Consider the following 20,799-nt stretch of genomic DNA (forward strand, 5'->3'; position numbering starts at 1 on the left):
ACATGGAGAACAATGTACTCCCAGCTCTGCTTCTTCCTTTGATGTGTCTGAAGGCAATTTTCAAGATTCACTTTCAGCCTTCTCTTCTCTTGAACAAAAGAATAAACAGTTCTCTGGGATTTTTTTCCAGCCCCCCCCCCCCCCCCAAAAAAAAAGTCATTACTCATAAATCTCTAACCACTGTTGCTGTTTTTCCTGCAGAGTGATTCTTCATGTCCTTACAGAAGCACAGACCCAAGAGGAGATGTTGTCCTGCACCAGAGGCTCTGGATGGTGGAGGGGCAAGTTTATTAGTCATGCACATCCCCAATGATGGCATTGCTGACTCATGCTGAGATAGCTGCCACCACATATGCAGGGTAAGAATATAGTCATTATTAGGCTTTTACACATGATAAAGTGGTTCTAAAATCTCTTCTCTCTCTGTGAGCAGTGACAGGACCCAGGGAATGGCTGGAGCTGTGTCAGGGAAGTTTAGGTTGGATATTAAGGAAGGTTCTTCCCCCAGAGGGTGGTTGGGCACTGAACAGGCTCCCCAGGGCAGTGGTGATGACCCCAAACCTACCAGAGCTCAGGAGGATTTGGACAACACTCCCAAGGACAGGGTGGGATTGTTGGGGTGTCTGTGCAGGGCCAGGAGTTGGACTGGATGATCCCTGTGGGTCCTTCCAGCTCAGGGTATTCTATGATTCAAGAGCAAAGCAATGCCCAGCAAAATGTGAGCCAAAATCAATCAGTTATCCATGGAAATGACACTACTCTGAAAATCACCCCTCAGATGCTCTGGAGATGCAGTGATGGAGAACTGAGGACCTCGAGCCGCGGTGACAAAGGACACCAAATATTTGCAGGGTGACAAGAAGCAGTTTAGTCAATTAACTTATCTGTTTTCATAACAGTTGGAGAGTCTCCTGCATCTCCACTGGCAAGTGGGAGGGGGGTTAAAATATCTGTCACACTTTGATAAGTAGGGCACTCCATTATGAAAGATTAAGGCCAGGGATGCGGATGCAGCTGAGTGTAAATGAGACTCCCAAGAGGGAAGATCAAAGTTGGTAGGAAAACCATAGTAAAGCATGAAAACCAAACTTCCTACCAGGAATTGAAGCATGAAAGGGCCATGGTAGCTTCCAGCTTCAAGGCCAGAGGCTGAAGACCTTACTGAAAGCGGTTGGAGGCTCTCTGTGCCAAGCTTAGATAGCCCTCACTGAAAACAGAGAGGAAAAGAGGGGTTTCTGCATGGCCAATAAAAAGAACCAACTTTGCAGGCTGGGGAATCGTGCTAACAAACCAAGACAAGATACAGCTTTGATATTTCCTGGCATTTTTCTCTTATAAATATGAAGACCACAAGGCTTTGTAAAAAGCCCGGAGGGTTCTTGTCTGTTTGTAGTCGTGTAAACCACTGCTCATCAGAGTCCTTCTGGCCAAAGAATTGAAGCTGTTTCCTTCCTGGCCCCATTTGTGAAAGATTTTTGCCTCTGCTGCTTCAGTGCATCACAGCTGGCTGGGACTTCACAGGATGTGAGAGGTATTGGAGAGCTCTTCCTCAGCAAAGTCATGCACTGTCAGCTGGTGCAGCAGAAGGTGCACCAGTCTGAGTTCCATATTCCTCTTTATTGCAGCAGCTCTGCACACTCACCACCCCACTGTCAGAGCCTACAGCTGCCTGATGAAACCCTTTTTTCACTGCTTTTAATATTGCCATGTTGTTCCCTCAGCCACTTCCCTCACTCTGTGAATGACTTACTGTGAGATTGGGGGTAAATAATCCAATTTCCCTGCACCTGTAAAAGAGGAGTTTAATAATAATTGTACTTACCCTGCAAGCTGCAACTCAGCCATTAGATCCATCTTATCTGAGCATCTGATAATCTATTACTCTTTCCCACATTGTAACCATTAAGTTTGTGGAAATATGGTATGCAAGGAGTAGGAGTGAGGTCTGTGCTCATGTTCTGGTCAGAGGGAGCAATAAAAGGAACACTGAGGGGCTGGTTTGGCAACAGTACTTCTCACTTTTCAGATCTCAGCCTCCTTTAATTAACTTCTCTAAAGTACGAGAGGAAAGAAGGGTGGAATATTAAGCTCTGCTCATGGGGGCTCATCTGCTCTGACTGCAGCAGAGCTTCTCTGCAAGGCTATTTCCAGCAGCTGCTGCTCATTGCAGCTTTCAGAGGAGGGGGAACAGGGGAGGGATCTCCCACTAAACATGCCAGCACTACTGCATGCACTGTCACTTCTAAATTTGGGGTTAAAAGGGACAGTTTCATGTGCAGTGGAGCACGTTGAGCAGCCTAAGGGGAAGCACAACTGCAACCTGCACCAGGGCTGGGCAGCTGGAGGTGAGGAAGGAAACTCTGCCCTCCGCTGTAGTTGCACTGCAGGGACTTCCATCCCCATGGACACCTCCTGGAGGGGCACTTGGAGTGCCTGGGCAGTGACCCTGCACTGGGTGAGCTCCACAGAGTGGCTGATGCTGTGCAGCACCTTCCCTTCTTCAGCTGGGCTCAGAGTTGATACCAGGAGACAGATCCCTTGCTGGTTTATTTTCTCCCTTTCCCACCTTTTTCTCCTCTGGTTTCTCATCCCATCCTCATTTTTGTGATCAAGTCACTGCCCCTCTTGATCTCACTACACCACTTTTACACTGAGGGAAACGAGTCAGGTGTGACATTCCCCATCCTCACACCCCAGCTCTGTCCATCACAAGCTGGAACCAACCTCAGCCTCAGGGGTTTCCCTTTGGCCATTGTAGCTCTGCAGCAATAAACTGAGCAGAATTAGACAGGGCTGAAGTGCCAGAGCAATGGATTACATGGAATGCACTTCCCTGGGATGTGGCTGAGTGAGGGCTCCGTGTTCTTATCCAGGGAACTGGGCCAGTCTAATTTTTGTGCTGCTGCATTTCCACCCCCCAGTTACCTGTTAGCAGTGACACAGCCCGAGCCATAATCCCATCACATCTTCCCCTCTGGCAGCACAGCCAAACTCTGGGATGAATTTCCAGCCCACTGACCATTCCCAGGTGGCCTGAGCTTGTTGCCATCAGTTTTATCCATTCCTGCAGAAAGCAGTTCTTAACTGGGAGCACAGAAAGATTTCACCAGCGACTTCCAGGGGAGCAGGAATGATTTACATCAGCTGGGGACTGAACCAGATTATGTTTAGCTTTAGTCCCCTGTTTTAGAAACAATAATGTTATGAATAATCCTTTTATGTTCATACATCTTGTATAAATATCTGAAACATGTATAAAACTGGGTAGAGGAGGGAATTTATTAAGGTGGTCCAGGGGAATATCGCTCTGAGAAATAAGGAGCTGCTTAGGAGAGTTAAAATTACTTTATCCCATTACTTTTACTTAAGAAAGAAACCTGGGGGGAAACCTAAACATAATGAACTTTTTCCAAACAATGGTAGGTATTAGTTTGTGGCAGCATATTCCTGGGAGCACTAGTGTGTTAGTTCAGCTGTCCTAAAATATGCACAATAGTGGTCCTTCCATATTTTACTGCAAAACTCCCAAACAACCAAGTCCAAAGCCTGGAGTCAATAGCAATTTTTCAATAGAGTTCAATGGACTTGAGGGCAGGCCCTGTGTGCTCATTATTTAAAGTAAATGAAGGGGAGAAATGGTGAGTGGAAATGTGACGGGGGCGGTGATTTTTAGAAAATCCCCCTAATTTTTGAGGCCAGTCTAAGCCAACTTTTTAAGACAAACCAGGGCATGCATTGAATTTTCAGCTCAATTCCATCATGTCACACTGATTTCATCTGGTCACCGCATGTTATTGGTGGGAGTGTAACTTGATGCAGCTCAATACAGCTTGTGGCACACTGTGATTTATTACAATTTAAATGATAAAGCACCCAAGAATGTTCAGGCAATTGGATTACTCCATTGACTGAATGTTCAGACAGCTATTTTTAGAAAAGAGATGTCAGTTTGTGCAATATTAGATGGCCTGATCCATTTTTACTGAGGGAGGGCAGGGGAAAATTCCCTTATCCCATAATATTGCAGGATGTTCCCTCTGTGCTCTGCTCTTTTCAAGTGGGTTGTGCAGATCTGGAGGTGACAGGATTTTATACATCAAAGGTGGGACCAAGTTCTCAAAACACTTCACTGGGTCTTATTCTGAAAGAAATAAAGACTGACTGGTGGGAAAAATCAACCCCAAATCCAAATTTTAAGTTTGAGGGGACTCAGGACATGGGGTCTGGTGTTCCTACATTTTCTAGGGATGAGTCAATAATGATAATTTCTGAGGAGCAGGAACAGGGCTAGAACTTGCCTAGAACACATGGATGCCAAGTTCTTGATTCACACCGTCCCATTCTCATAAATCACCAGGTGGATCCTCAGAGCTGGAAAGTGTTTGGATCCACAGTTCCAGACAGACAGACAGGAAGTGGAAAAAACCCATGTTCCTGTCTTTTGTTGTACAAATATTTTAGGAGAGGCTACAGTGCCAAAACCAAAATAAGCATGAAACTGGAATAATTCACGAATAACACGGCACAACAATAAAAGGCTGGGCATCAGTGCAGTGGATTCTTTAATTCAGCCAAGAAGAGAAAGTGCTAAAATCAACACAAAGGGATCCCATTAGACCATCAGTAGATGAAAGGCTTGTTGCAATCCCTTTGGTTTGCTCAGCTGGGTCACTTCAGGAACACTGAGTGGTCAGGTGTGGCCTAATTCTCCATTTCTTGTGTTCCTAAGCATGGGACAGGGGCTGTGGGTGTGTGAAGGTAGGAAAGGAATTTGATATGTGTGTTTGGAAAGACAGTTTTAACTGTTATGGCCACCATATATCAAATTAGTTCATGTCTTTGGTACACTAATCAGAGAAAAGCTTGTGATGGTTCCAAAAATTTGTTCCTGCCTTGACAACAAACTCCTCATTTTACATGAAAGCATCAGCAGCTTCTGGGAAATAGATTAAATTCAGTTCCAAACTTCCTCTTGATATGGATAAAAAATGTCTAGGAGAACAGGCTTGACTAAACTCAGCAGGAATGAGACCTCCTGCTGATGAGCTCCTGGTTCAGTGTTTTAACATCTGATCTCACTGTCTCTGGGTCAAAATGATGCCTGGTGCAATTCTGACAATGACATTCGGGTCAGTTTAAGAAAGAATTTCTCCCATTGCACGTGTGGTTTTTGCATCAAGCCAAGCCCAGCTCTCAGGAAAGAGGCAAAGCTCTGAAGGCAGCAGGGAGAGAAAAAAACCAAAGCTCAGAAATTAACTCATGAAAAAGAGAAAAGAGCATCTTTATGCGCTCGTTCTTTTAAACATCTTTACTTCTGCGGCTCCGCCAGCAGTAAAGATGTTTGGGTTTATAGGAAAAAAACCATGGAGGCTCCAACAATGCTGAAGATTACAAGGATTAACTGCTCCTGTTACCTTTGTCTTCTGTTTTAGCAGCAAGCAGGGACAGGTTGAAGTCCACATGAAGGGATATTCTGGCTAGTGAGATGTAAAAACAGGGGGTAGGCTGGTCCAAAAATCAGAAAAGTTCCCTCATGGAACATCCCTCCTGATTAACCCCCAAGTGCAGCTTCCAAGGCTCTCTGGGCTGGGCAATCCTGGAGCAGGAGGGAAGATTTAAATTAAGGTAACTCTGCCTCACACAGCAAACCCCATGTTTTATTTCTCAGCTGGGGTATCCCCTGGCACTGCATTACTTCTCCCAGATTAATCTTGTTGTTATATTTATCTGAAGAAAGGGCTGGCTGTCAGTCTACCCTGTGAGGCAGAATTTAATGACAGCAGAGAATATGTGCAGAGTCACTGAGGGGTTTATCCTGACCTAGTTAAAAAAAAAATAAAAAAATAAATTAAAAATCAGGGCTTTAAAAAAGCAGCTCTTTAGTCCTGAGGTCAAAACGAACTGAGCATCTCCAAGAAGTTAAAGCCTTGATTAAGCAAAGATTTGCCTGTGCAACTTTTCTGTGTGACTTTCCTTCTTGGGGCTGACTTGAATTAACACAGGAAAATCTTTACAGGAGTAAAAGCTGCTCAAGCTGCCACACTGAGCACACTCCAAACATCCCAAACTGCTTCATGGGGAGAGGTAATGCTGGCTGGGAGTCAACAAGTGCACTAAGAGCTGCTGAAGGCACAGCTTTATCCCCCCACTGCTGAATTCCCTACATTGGAGGTGTCTCCATAGGCACAGATGGAAAAGGGTCGTGGAGGAAACATTTCCAAAGGAAGGGTGCATTAGAGGAGTGATTGCAGCCCTGTGATTTATAGCTGCAGTAATGGACTGGAGTCTCAGAAAGCTGAAATCCAATTATCAGCCCTGCCATCTCAGGCAAAATGCCTGAGCCAAACTTTCTAATCAGTGCTTTTAGGCTGGGGTGCTTTTCCAGAGGTGCTGAGGCACCTCCCCACCCCACGAGAATAACACATCCCTGGCCTTCTGCTGAGCAAAGCCTCAGGATGGAAAGCCAGCCCCCCCTCCCCTGTCCTAGAGGAGAAAATAAACTAATTAAAAACAAAGAAAAAACCCCTCCAAATCAGATTATATTTGATACCACTGTGCTTGATATACATTTTCAATAGCTGGGTTGAAAAGGAACAGTCTCACCCTGTGTCAGCAGGAAAACCCAAGTGTGCAAAGGAGGACACAGAGGTTAAACATCTTGAAAATGATGGTTCTCTGCCTGTGGTTTCCCCTCCTGTGAACAAGGACCAGGAATGTTTCCATACCCACCTCACCAAGGGACTTGTGGGAGTTAATTCAGGCCTCTGCAGAAAGTGCCTTGAGATCCACAGATGGAAGTTGCTGTAGAAGTGATGCATTACTAAATAATGAGGTACCATCATATGTGAACAAAACACACTCAGATATTGCTCCATATGTTTTATAACAGCGAGCCCTGTGTTGTTTTCCAACAGAGTCAGACATTCCAACCTGGAAAGGAGCAAACACATCCCAGAATATTTTGTCTCTTTATTTAGGAGGTGAGGAGATGGTTCCAACAACATTGTTGTCTTTTTTTTTTTTTGAGGGGGTATTGAAACCAAAAATAGGATATTTTTTTAATTTTTTTTTTTTTGAAAGAGTGGGGGAAAAAAAAAAGCAGGGAAGGTTTCACACAGAGTGTGAACAAAACTTCTCCCTGGACATCTGTCCCTGAACACCAGAGGAGACCTTGGGTTTTCTATCTCAACTGAAAAGATAAATGTGGAAACACACCTCCCCCACTGTCCCACTGCAGCTTCATGTTTGGGCTTGGGAGAGATCCCTCAGGAGGAATAACTGCTGGCAGCTTTGGGGCTGCCACTGGAGTCTCCTCTTGCCTTTCTCCAGCTGCCAGGGAATTCCCACCAACTCCCCATGTCCTCTGTGCAAGTACAACAGACAGAGGTTGTGCTTTGGGGGGGGGCTGGAATTTGGGGAAAACTCTTCCTAAAATGTTCCTAAAATAGACAGGGAGGAAAGAAAACTGCAGCAATTCCATTTTCCTTCTCAATATCAGTTTTTATGCCACGACTGTAAGAAAAAAAAAAAAAGCATTTGGCTGCCTGAGGAATTTGGGGACTTCAGTTCCTTATTGAATCCTTTTGGCAATTGAACCAAAATGTCGTGGTTTTGCTGGGTTTTGATCACTATTTTTAAATTTCCTATTCATATATTCCAAAAGGAACTGAATGCTGACGTAAAGACAGCAAGCAGAACACCACTAATTCAAACCCAGGGCTTCCCTCCTGCTCCAATTATGTTGCAGCATCTTTCAAAATCCACATTTCACCCCAAAACTACATGTGGGACGTTGGGTCATGTGAAAAAGAGCAAAAGGGGGTGAAGAAGAGGAGGAATTAAAAAGCTGCACTGTTACTTCTAAATTATCTAGGAAACAAGGGAGAGAAAAATCCAGATTTCATGGGATTTTAGCCCATTTGGGCCACCAACAGTGAGAGGCAACACATCTTTAAAATCAGCTTTCCCTGGCAGGTATTAGTGGAGTGAAAACACAATTAAATTTGGAGGCAAATTTTGTGTGTGAGGTGCTCCGTGAGCCCACCAACCCTCTTCCCAAGCTGGCATTTTTTTTGCCACTCCCTCCAAGCCCCAGGAAGAGCCCAGTCCCAACCACTCCATCCTCTCCTCGCAGGGAATGAGGAGCTCTAAAAGGAAAGGTGGAAAGGGGAGAAGGAGGGGAGCAAATGAGACAAACACACTGCAAGTAACTGATTGACAGAGTCACCATTTACTGGATTCCTTGGGAAAAACCAAGGATACTCTTTGCAGGTTCAGACATGATACAAACACAGCAAAACCAAAGTCCACCGACTGATTTTTGATCCTTTTTTCCCCTTTTTTTGTCCTTTCTGGAGGAGCTGGAATCCAGGTGAGTCTCGGACTTGATTCAGAAACGAGTTCATGCACTGGGAGGACTCTTCTCAACCCTCAGCATTTCTGATGCTTCACAGCATTTCTTGCATAATTCATCTTAAAAGTGAAGTTACCAGCAGGGCAGTCAAGTGAGAAGTGCATAATGGCCTGTGATCACCAGACACAGCTTCCAGGGAACAGAAGCCAGAGGTTCAGCTTCTTGGAGTAGCCAGAGGGAGCAGTTTGGAGACTTCTCTCAGGAGCTGACTGAGCTTATCCTCCTCTTTGGCACACAGGACACCAAAGGGCATCCCTTCTGTCCATCTTCCAGAGGGAACACAACAGCAAATAGCACCAGGCTGTGGTCAGTGGTGCTGGTTGAGGGTCAGCAGCAAGGAATAAACTCTGCCAGGGTTAATCTACTCCTTGTGTCTCAGAAGCCCAAGCCATCCTCCAACACTTGCTGCTGCAGTTACCCCTTATTTAAAGGATGGCACATATTGCACAGCAAAGCCCATGTTCAGCCTTTTATCCCCCCCACCCCCTTAAAGAACATACATTTATATCCAATATACCATCAGCCCACTGCTGAGACACTGCTGTGGGTGGAGCTCTGTGAGCACAACACAGACACAAGAGCCAGCAAATAAATGATTCTGAAAGTGTCAGACATTTCAGTCCAGGAGATTAGAGATTCACTGACTGCAGTGTGGGAAGAGCTGTTAAATAAAAACAATTGCAGCAGTCTCAGCCTTCCACAGTCACCATGTAAATCAGAGGCTCATCTTTCATCTTTTAATTGGTTTTAATGCCCTCTCATATCAAATACAGTTGCCAGAGCATTGGGTGAGTGACAGAAAAACAGAAGGGCAAAAAGGCATGACTCGCTCACAGAAATAACATATTCTTTCATGGTTCCATCTGGGGTACATGAGAGGGTCTCCTGGCATATCAGGAGCCATATTCAGGTTATTAACCTTATGCCCAAGCAGGAAAGTTCCACAGAGGAAGAATATATGCCATTAAGTACAGCCCTGTAAACCAGGAGACACGAATTACTGCTTTGCTAATAATGTGCATCCTTGGGCAAATCACTTTTAGGCAAATGCCTTTTCCCCTCCTATTCCTTCCATCTACCTCGAATAAATGAGTCTCCATCTCTTTCTGAGCAGGGAGAAGTCTCTCTCCACGTACTGGGACACTGCAATTTCAGGGTGAGCCTGTAAGTTCTCCCTTTCATTCACAACAAAAAAAAAAAATCACAAACTGGAACATCTTACCCCACAGCTTTACTTGTCTGGGTAGTCCAAGGAGTCAAATGCACCATAACTGTAACACAGGAGCAAAGTTCAGTTTGGGGCCACAGGAAAAGCAACAACTAGTGCTGAATCTAAGACTGATGCACATCCCCTTCCATTATTTAAAGGGTAAGGCAGCATGCTGGCATTTTGCTTAAAACAGGAGATTTTTAACTGACTGGCAAGGTCAAATTTTCAGACAAATTCCTTTGTTTGGCAGAGGAAAAAGTAACCCAAAATATATCCAGTACAGAGGCAGTAAATTAGTTTGCAAATGCACCTCGTGAACTTGTGGATACATTTACATCAAAGGAGCATAATGAGACATTCTGAATAATACAAGGAGATATTCTGAGTAATATTTGATGCACCTCATTACTGGGAATGTGCCTCATAGAGTTTTCCAGATGCAGCTTCAATGCCCTGCAGGTACCTGTCCCTGTTCCCCTGTATGGGATCTGTAGGTTGCCAACCTGGATTGAGCCCAGGAACATAATCAGTCACTCATTCCAGGTAAAAAAACTCAAGAACCCAGAGGAAAAAAAAGATGTGCATGGCACAAGAGTTGTAGCTGTCCCACTGAAGACCTAAAACAACTCCACTGGTGGGAATGGAGCTCTTCCCAGTTTGATCCACTCACAAGTGGGACAAGGCTTTGGCCTTGAAATGAGAGCCCACATCACATCAGAGGTCCAAAACCTCCCCTGGACTCTGCCACACATTTCTCAAATGTGAAAACAGGCAATCCAGGTCCTCAATTAACTCCATAAAAAGATCTGGGACCCCAGCATTCATTCAGCAGCTCCAAATCCCAAGGATTCAGCCCCACCACAATCATCCCAGGAAACGCTCCTGGCTGATAATTCAATCTGCCTTTCCTGAAGCTCTGATCTTTTTCTCTCTGCTATCCACCAATATTGAAAATTCCAGCTCTGCATATTCATTTCCTCTGAATACCTGATCCCCTTACATGGAAAATATTCTCTTGGGGAACAGCCCAATTAAATGTACAACTATCTGGAACCTTTGGTGTTGCTGCATCAGGTGGGGAAGCAGCAGCAACACTGGGAAATGCAGGATCTTCGGGAAACGTAGCATATTATTAGACTTGATGAGATCCATTTTCTTGATGGCTTCTGAAAGATCTTTGTGCTAATTAGCTAAGAATACCACTGAATTATTTAATTATCTCTACTTTTGTGCAATAAAATATGTTGTCATATCACACACTCTATCTTGCTGTTGCTCCTCATACTTAATGATGCCTTTATAGTTAGTGATTTCCTTTGTTCTCCCTCTGCAAGTGGCTTTTGGTGGTGCTGGGGAACGGAGGGGGGAGCGGAGAGGGGAGGAAAAGGCAAAAATATATCAGGTTTTAAATGGATTTTTATGTGTGGGAAAATCTTTAGCTCCACTTCCCTATAAAATGCACGAAGCGGGTTTCAAAGCTACAGCGGACCCAGATAGCTCTGGCTAATCCAACCAGGAATGCTTTCCAGAAGCAAAAAAAAAAAAAAGGGAGAAACCATCACTTTTTTGGGGAAAAAAAAATAATAATAAAAATTTAAAATCAGCAAGGAACGTTTTTTAACAAGGAAGAGGTAAATTATGATAATTACTCTGACTGGTAGGGTCCTTAAGCATTGCTAATTAGCATTTATTGCCTGGATTATTGGAACAATGTGTGTGTTCCCAAGAGTGAAGAGGAACTGGGATGCTCTTTCCTTCTGAGCCCTGGGAAAAAGGCAGGGCAGCAGGAATGCGGCACAGTTGGCAGAGAGAGGCTCCTCTTCCCAGCTCCAGCCTCGTGAGGAGCTGCGACTGTACCTTTGGGGAAACCCACGTCCTGAACTCCTCAACTCTGCCTCTCCTCCCACCTCCCTCCCGGAGAAAAAAATCAGGGAGGGTGGCACGAAAAGGAAAAGTGGCCATTAAAAGTCCTCAAAATCACTTGGCAGCGCTCGGAGGCGCAGATTAACACCGAGTTAATGCTCGGGGTATTACAGTGCCTTCTATTATTGCAGGGATTGTGCCCAAACGTGCTGTGAATAAGCATTTCACTGCTTTGAAGCAGCACGGCCAAATCCTTCCTCGCAGAGAAATCCAAGGGTTAACAAATTCGATTAAAAAAAATAGGTCTATTATGTTATTTTCAACTGGCATTTCGATCGAGTTTGATACGACTCTGTGAAGAGGCTGCAATCAGATTCCATCGTAAACTGCATTTTAATATGGAGCATTTATAGTGGGAATCAAGTTCTGAATTAGAAATCGATTAGAAATTAATCAATCATCTAATCAGCACGAGCCACTACACAGCATCTCAACTGTAATTTGGTTTCTGGCCCAATAAATCCTTAAGTACCTTGGAAACGATTCAGGGAAGAAAGGCAAGAAAAGTATTCTCCTTTTTTTATGTGTTTTTTTTTTTTTTTTTTTTCCTCAGCTGCAGTACTATGCAACTTTAGGTCCTGTTAAAACCCTTGGAATAAAAGAGCAACAATGGAAAACTGCAGAATGCCTCGGACCTCTTTTACCTTTTACTGCCACCAAAGCCCGTGCCTTTCAACTTGGGAAGGCAAGTTCCAACTCAGCTACAACGAGGTCAAAGTCACCAAGCTACAGTTGCTGCTCAGACATAACTCCTGGATGCCAGAGTTTTGCAAATTTTAAGGGATTTTTTTAATATTAAAACCCCCCATATTAAAAAATAAAAGAAAGTCTCATCTGTTTATCTTTCTCCTTCTTAATTATTTGCAGCACATAGTGCACAGAATACTTGGGAATGTGTTATATTAAATATCATGGTAGCATATTAAATATACTTCTAACTGAAATTAGTCCCAGCCTGGTGGTTTTTATTTTAGAGCTGAATAAGATCTTCAATCTTTACTAAGCCTGGCTTACTCATTCTATTTATTGATTAAATTATTGCCTAACATTTATTTGCTCTTCCATTTTCATCATAAGATTAAAAAACCTCTTTTAGCCCACAGATTCCTTTCATTCCAGTTAAAAAGTACAATTACAGATGAAATAATTATTGGAGGAACTATGCAACACTAAGAGAAGAGAAGCCTTAGAGCTATAGGTATAATGCAAAAATAAATCCAAACTGCAACATCCCCCCTTTTGTCTGCAGGAGGTAAAAAAAAAAAAACCAAAAAAAACGCTGCAGGAATCTTTCTGGATTGATTCCCGTTCGCTTAAAAAGAAATTATTCCAGCTGGATATTTATAATGAAATTGAGCTTTAATACCGCTGACATTTCTTCAGCTGAGAATCCCCCCTGAACCTGCCTGCCCTGTGCATGGAATTATGGAGTTGGAAGGCTGGGAAAGGGAAGGGGGTGGGAGGGGGGAAGGGGGGGGCTGCATTCTATTCCAGCCGCTTTTCTTCCCGCAAGAACCTCGCCTTTCCCGCTGGAAAAAGCAGAATTCAGAATCCGCTCTCCCTCCTTATTTTAATCCCCGCCAACTGCGGGTGTTCTTTTTATTTTTTTTTTATTTATTTTTTTTTTGGGGGGGGGGCGTTTGGGGTGCCCCCCACTCCCCCTTCTCCCAGCGCCCCCGCTCCCTCCGAGCCTCCCTCTGTCCCTTTAAAGCTCCATCGCCTCTAATTGATGTGTCTGGGCCAGTCTAGACTGGGAGCGAGCGGAGCGGCTCCCAATTAAGGCTGCGCGCAGGGGCGCGGAGCTGCGCGGGGCTCCCTCCTTCCCCGCCGCCCCCCGCCCATTGTGGCTTGGTTTTTTTTTTTTTGCCGCAAAACCCCCGCCCCGCCCCGCGCACACAAAGCCACCCTCGCCCAGGGGAGAACGGGGGCGCCCCCAAAAGAACACACACCCCCTCCCCCCCCAAAAAAAAACCTCTACCACCCTCCCCCCAAAAAAAAAAAACCCCAAAAAGCGCCCGCGGGATGCGGGAGGACACGCGGGGCGACCCGTCCCCATCGCCCCCCGGGCAGACAAAGCGCTCGCCCCCCTTCCCTCCTCGGGCGGTTAAAAACCTTCAGAAGGAAAGAAAGAAAGAAAAAGAAAAAAAAACCCAACAAAACCCAAAAAAACCACTTTTTTTTTTTTTTTTTTTTTTTTTTTTTTTTTTTGCGGGCGGTAAAGGCAGGACAAAGGTGCGGGGCTCTGGCGCACCGTGATCCGATTTAGAACGCCAAGCAGGTAACAGAAAATAAAGGCAGCTCGGAATGTCTCTTTTCAATTCAAGAACCTTCGGGATAATATATAAATTCGAACCCACAACGCTTTCTTGGCGTGGTTTTTTTTTTTTTTTCCCTCACGGAGGTAAAACAGTGAAATTACAGTGGCAATAAAAAGCAGCTAAAATTTGAAAAGAAGTCAAAAAATCGAACAGGCAACCTTTTCCAGTTCAATAACTATTAAACACCGGGAAGAACCAGCAAACGTATCCTAAAGCTCTTAAATACCCAAATGTTACACCGTCAATTAATTTTTGGTGCATCGTGTTTTAAGTTAAAGCATTTGCATTCAAATATCAAACAGTAATTCGGTGCCATAACAAGGTACAGTAACTTCATTATAAACTGCCTTGCAGAACAGAGATAAGAAATACAGTTCCAACCATGATTAATTTTACAGCAACATAAAAAAAAAATCTAATAAAGAGAAACAGCAGCAGGAAACATTTTGAACATTTCTGATTCGTCATTTACACATCATTTTGCCTGGAAAAGGAGGAGAGCTCGAAGTTCTAGAAAAGGACTCAAACAAAACTTCAGCATTTCTTTTCAGCAGTAACCAATCATTAGGACATGCAACCATTTTATTCTTGTAGTTTATTCTTCACCTCTAAGACCCAACCCGCCTCCTGGCTTTATTTATTATTATTATTACTATTATTATTATTATTACTATTATTATTATTTTTCGCTTTTTATGGTTTTTTTTTTCTCCTTTAATTTTTTTTTCTCCCCCGTGTGTCCATAGAGCACATTTCCAAGATTAATCGTTCAGTTTTAAACTTGGAAGCATGAGGCATGCTGGGATTTCAGCTGAGGTCAAGCACCAATGTACCGAGCTGTTACTGTTACGCTCTCAGGGTACTCTGTGTTGCTCTCAAGAAGGGGGGGGAAGTCAAAAAAAAAAAAAATGAGATGCTCTATGCAGTGGCCTGCAGTTCTCCCTCCACATGAAAACACAGTATTAATATACCTACATATGTAAATATATATAGAGAGAGAGGTTTATTTACCTACATACATATTCATACACACGTAGCATCCATATGTGTATCTCTCCCCACACCTCAATAGCTGTATTTACATGATCCATATCATGTCTATCTTATCTACACACGCATATATAATAATCACTGTATGTGTACACACACACACACATCCCCATATCTGTATCAGCTGGAAAATTATCTCGTGAATACACACACACACACACACACACACACACACACAAAATCTCTGTCATACAAACGCTGGTTTTAATTTGATTTTTTTTTTTTACAGTAAATGGCCATAACCACCGCCCTGCTATCAGCCGATCGAGCCTAAGGAGGAGAGATACACTTATTTTTCCCTTAAAAGGTCTCTAAACACTATTGTATGTGTGTGTATACGACTCTATATATACACACGCGCGCACGCACATATACACAGAGAGAGAGGGCATATTTATAAAATAAAATAAAGATGTCAAAGCACAACTCACAGCTCCCAAGAGCCTAACCCGTGGATTTAAAAGCTAAACATCACAAGTTAGGGTCTCAGGGATTGAGAGGGGCGCAACAAACTACTCCTTGCAAAAATAAAATTTGAAAGGTAATAAAAAAAGAAAAGCGGGGATCAAAAAAAAAATAATAGTAATTTTTAAAAATAAAGGATAAAAAGGAGAAAGAGGAAAAGAACAGCAGGCAAGTTCAATTCATGGCTCAAGATTACAAAACAGGACACACAGGTGGAAGGAAAGAGCTTCTCTAAGGACCCTCTGTTGAGAGAATACATTCCGGTTTTAATCGTTTATACGAAAAAAAAACCAAAACATGACATGGCGCGGCAGGTTCCTTACAGCTCCCAACAAGGTCGCTTGCGACAAATACACGAAAAAGCCTCCGCATTTAAATAACGAAGAGGAAGTTTGGGGCAGTGACGGAATTATTTTCATTGTTTCAACGAGAAGGAATGCAGAAATAAGAGCAGGAATCTGCAGGCTCGCTCCCGGCCCCTGGCACAAAGCGTGCAAAGCAGCAGCAAAGGCGCTGCCTCCCCGCCCCCTCCGCCAGCCCCGGGGATGGAGAGGAGGAAAAAAAAAAAATAGAAAAAAAAAAAGGGAAAAAAAAAAAAAAAAAAAAGAGAACCCGAGAGTCGCCACAAAAATCAGGTAGAAAAACTCACCATTTGGAAGCTGGGGGAGAGGCTCCGATCTCCAGCGCCGAAGAGCAAAAGGGGGGACCCCGGCCCGGCGGTGCGGGGCGGGGAAGGGGGGGTGGGAAGGTGGGAACGGGGCAGTGCCCGCACCGGGGTCGGTGCCCGGCGGGGTTTGACACCCGAGCGGGTGCGGAGCGTGCGGGGTGTGCGCGGCCGGGGGAGGGAGCGAGGGAGGGCGGCTGTGCGCAGCTGGGAGAGCCGCTGGCATTTTTAAAACATCTCTCTCTTTCTTTTTTTTTTTATATATATATATATATGGGGGAAAAAAAAAGAAAAAAAGGAGGGGGGAGGATATATCAAGGAAAAGAGGGGGGAAAAATAATAATAAAAAAAAAGCGGGTGGCGGGGTGGGAGGTTGGGGGGGGGGGGAAAGGAAAAGGAACCAAATTCCTCCGCAGCTCTCTCCTCTCTCTCGCCTGCCGCCCTCCGCGCTCCCACCAACGCTGCTGCTGCCGCTGCCGCTGTTGTTATTATTATTATGATGAAGAGACGGGGGCTGGGGGGCTGCGGGAGCCGGGGCCAGCCCGGTGCCGGAGCGAGCCCCAGACTGTCAGCGGGGAGGAGGAGGAGGAGGAGGGAGGGAGGGAGGGAGGAAGGGCGCGGGCAGCAGCGCCGCAGCCCCGGCCGCCCTCCCCTGCCAGCCGCCGGCCGGGGCTTCAAAGGAAAACCTGGAGAAAAACCCGCTTCGCCGGGAGAGGAGGGTCCGCAGCCCCGCACACACACAACACACACACACACAAAGGGACTCCATCCTGCACCGACTCCTCTCTCCGAGCACCTTGTGCACCCCCAGCCAATGGAAATTTACGCCGGCCATAACCCAGAGCAGGATTTCGTCCCCAGCTTGCCACCTCCTTCCCTCCGCTCTTCTCTCCCCTTCCCTCCCTCCCATTCCTCCCTCTCTTTCCCCCCCCACCCCCCCCCGCCCAAATAAATAATACGGATCCGCACCCTCCACCCAGCTCTGCAACCGCTTTAGGCCCAGCGGCATAAGCGGGGAGAAGAAGCCGAAACGTACCGGAGGGCCCGAGGTTAAAAATGCAAAATATCCGGCGCTGCCGAAGGCAGGTCCCCCCCGGCCCCGGCCCCGCCGCCGCCCGGCCGGGGGCAGCGGTAACAGGCACCATTACGGAACCATCATCATCATCATCATCATTCACTCCGTCCTTTTCTCACCTCAGGAGTCTGAGCCCATTCACCAAAGTCCTTCCTCGTCCAGGAGCTCAAATATTTTCTTTTTTTTTTTCTTTTTTTTTTTTCTTTTTTTTTTTTTAGTTTTTTTTTCCTTTTTTTTTCTCCTTCTGGATCAGCCAGTCCCGACATCATTAAACTATAGTCCTCCTCTTCCTCCTCCTTCCTTCTCCCCCTCTCTGTCTCCCCCTCTCTTTTTTTTTTTTATTTCAAAAAGGGGGAGTAGGGGGGGGTGGCTGGGAGTGGGGGGGGAGCAGACATAGCTGCATGAAGTGGCTGCCTTTTCGAAAGCACATTTAATCTTTCCTGGCTCCCCTAGGCTTCGATGAAGTAGAAGGGAAAGGAGAGGAGAGGGGGAAAGAAAAAATCCAGGCAAGGGAGGCTGTTGAGGGACAGCAAGCATCAGGCTCAAATCAACGACCAGATGAAAATGTACTAGACCACACTGCCCCCTCTCTTCCTCTCGCTCTGTCTCCGTCTCTCTCACACACTCTCACTCCTGGAAAGCTTCAGTGTCTGGTTACAGACTCTTTTGGATCCTTCCCCCCCCCCTCCCCACCCTCGCCCTTTGCCAACTATCCTAGAGATTCCTTGCATGCCTACTTAAATCTTTAACAGAATAAGGACTCGGCTCCCCCCGCCGCCAGCCCCGCACACACACACTCTCACTCACACGCTCACACACACACCATTCCCGGTCACCCCTCCCCAATAATCTCTTAAGCTCCCGGGAGAAACCCGCCGGCGCATCCCCGTCCCCGCCGCATCCCCGCCGGGTACCAGCCCCGGGACCCTCCGGGCAGCCGCTCCCGCCCCACGCCGCCTTCCTAAGGGGGTGCCGGGGGGCCGGAGGGGGGAAGGAGAGGGGGAAGCGGAGGGGCTGCAGCCCTTCGCCTTGCATCCCTCCGGCTGGCTCTGGATTTTAAAACAATAAAATCCAGCGCTGCTGCTGCTGCTGCTCTCCCGGGTGCCCCCCGCTCCCCCCCTCCGCCGCGCCGCAGCCGCCCGTGGAAATCGCACGCCCCACGTCTGCAGTGAGGCAGGGCAGACTGCCTGGCTCATGCCCGTGATGACTTTAGAGCTGACAACCTCCTCTCCTCGACCCCCCCCTTCCCCTCCACACCCACCCCTCCGCTCAATGGCAGCACTGCTGCCTCTCGCACCAGACTATATTTGCAATATGTGCTAATTTACCAGCTATATGCCCTTGGATTTTAAAATGAACTCATCAGTCAATGTTTCTAGTAGCGATGCTCGCTCTCCCTCTCCCTCACACACACCCTCCACTGCAGACATGTTACTCATTCTCCAAGCATTTCCTCTCCCAATGTCCGTCAGACGCATATACACTTCATTGATCAAACCAAATCCCCTGATAACAATAAATAATAATACAGACAGTTAACATCAGCGGGGAGCAGAGCGGGGAGGCAGAGGGGGGGGAGAGACAAAGATGACGACTAAATCTGCATTGTGCCTTAGGAGGCTGATCCCGGCGTTTTCCAGGGATGCTCCACACAATGCGGGGCGCAGGTACCCCCGAGGGCGAGCACACACCTCGTCCTGGGGGCCCTCCTGAGACCCCCCCCCTGTTTGCCCAAGCGTTCAGGCTGGTGATTTCTAATCCCCGAATCCACACAGGCTCCGAAAGGTGCTTGTGTAGGAGCAGAAGGTGCTTCTGGCTACGAAGCACCTACCACAAAATACAGCAATAAATAAAGGCAGTTTCTTTGTTCCGCTGTGCACCGCAGAGCCGCCGAGGAATTAAAGGTATCCGGGCATCCAAAGACCCTGGGATGGGTCCAAAGGATTTTTATAAACACCACCTCAGCTCCCACTGAAACCTGTTTCCTTTGTACTGAAGACAGAGAGCACCTATGCAAGAAACCAGGTTAGGAAGACGGGCTATTAAACATCCCTCTGCTGCACGTGCCGGGTGTTTCAAGGGCTTTAGGGCTTCTGTGGCTTTATTTCCTAGTTTTCTGGGGCTGAAACAGGGGAGGCAGGAGACTGGGAATGCCTCTTGGGATTTTGGCTAGTTAGACATCTTGTGTGGGTCTGGCAAAGGGAAAGTGGCTGCAGTGTAAGTGTTCGGGAAGTTGGGGAGGGTGGGGCTATCTAGAAAATCTTTGACTCACTGGGGTAACTCCCTGAGCACAGGAATCAAATTATTGCTCAAAGCAAACTGCATTTTATGAGCAGCAGCCTCAGAGTGAAATTCTGCATGCACACAGCTAAAATAAACACGTGGAAATAAATATACAATACATAATTAAATTATTGGGTGCAATGCAGAAGTCCCTGGGTGATGGAAGAGGTGGGATTATGCAGCAAAGTCAGTCTGGGAATCCACAGATACAAATTTTCTTATTTATACCAGCATAATCCTGATTGGCATCAGCCTAGATAGGGGAAGAATCCAACCCTGTGTACTGAAGGATCTAATCTTTGGGAAAAGTAGACTGGATTAGAGACTATATCTGCCAACCATCCTTTCACTCCCTCTAGATTCCCTCACCATCACAGCAAGATTTTGCCATCACACAGAACGTTCTGCATCCATTGTCTCCTTCCACTTCCCTTATCTTCCTTCCCCTCAAAAAAATGTTTGATTTTTTTTTTTAAAGTTTTGTAGCAAACACATAATTTCTCTATACAATTTTACCAAGCCTTCGGAGGATACTTATTTCAAGCAGTTAACACCTGACCCCAATTTTTGTGGGTAATTAGTGAGCTAGATAACCACACAAAGTGGGTAATTATTTAGTACCCAAGGGTACTGTACAAGAGGGTAGAGGCTGGCAGTGTTAACAAAAGCACATCTCTAATTATTGTATCCATACTGGTGATGTTTTAAGAATAGTTACTCCATCTAATGATCCATGATAAATCAGTAAACTATTTTGCTTCCCTTAGCATGTATCCAAGGGATGACCAGGATGGGAGGGCAAAGCAAATGGAAACCCTGACTTCAATATGTTCAAGAGAAGCACGAGGCATCCACTTGGAGAAGGAAGTAAGACTGGAAGTGCCTGCTCTAAACCAGCCTAATAACCATCCCTAATAGGTAACAGGTTGGTTGGGATGGCTTGAAAAGCCATGTAGGAAGCTTGTAGGGCATGGCTCAGGGGCTGCTTCCTGCTTAGGTAACGTGGCCACGCTGATGGATCTTTGTGTACAACCATAACCTTCATCCTGTTTTACCAGAGTTCACTCTTGCTCCCTGAAAATCAATTTAAAGCTGTACAAATGAGGTGTCTGGTGTTTGGGGCAGCTCAGAAATGCCAGAGGGCAGCACTGGTGGGGAAAAAAAAAAAAAAAAATCCTATTTGATGAATTTTAATTCTCTGTCGTCTCCAGCATTTATGTTGCAACAACCACATTTCTCCCATGGAAAATATTACATCCTTAGTTTTTTCCTCAAATTTAAGAAGGAAGAAATGTGAACTATATTGAAATAGAAACCAAATAAGAAAGATTCAGCTGTCAAATACATATGAATCTCTCCAAGGTGGGTGCCAAGAGGATGGTGCCAGACTCTCTTTGG

At 45.7% G+C, this 20,799-nt stretch overlaps 1 long non-coding RNA gene across 1 annotated transcript; it reads right to left on the reverse strand.

The window, feature by feature from the left end:
- Nucleotides 1-8,211: 8,211 nt before the first annotated feature.
- Nucleotides 8,212-20,774, reverse strand: LOC116797723. The gene is made up of 2 exons (XR_004360732.1): nucleotides 17,238-20,774; nucleotides 8,212-9,684 (listed from the first exon to the last, which is right to left on the reverse strand). It is a non-coding gene; the product is annotated as an uncharacterized LOC116797723 (long non-coding RNA).
- Nucleotides 20,775-20,799: the final 25 nt, after the last annotated feature.

This window comes from Chiroxiphia lanceolata, chromosome 23, assembly GCF_009829145.1.
Source record: "Chiroxiphia lanceolata isolate bChiLan1 chromosome 23, bChiLan1.pri, whole genome shotgun sequence".
Taxonomy (NCBI): Eukaryota; Metazoa; Chordata; class Aves; order Passeriformes; family Pipridae; genus Chiroxiphia; species Chiroxiphia lanceolata.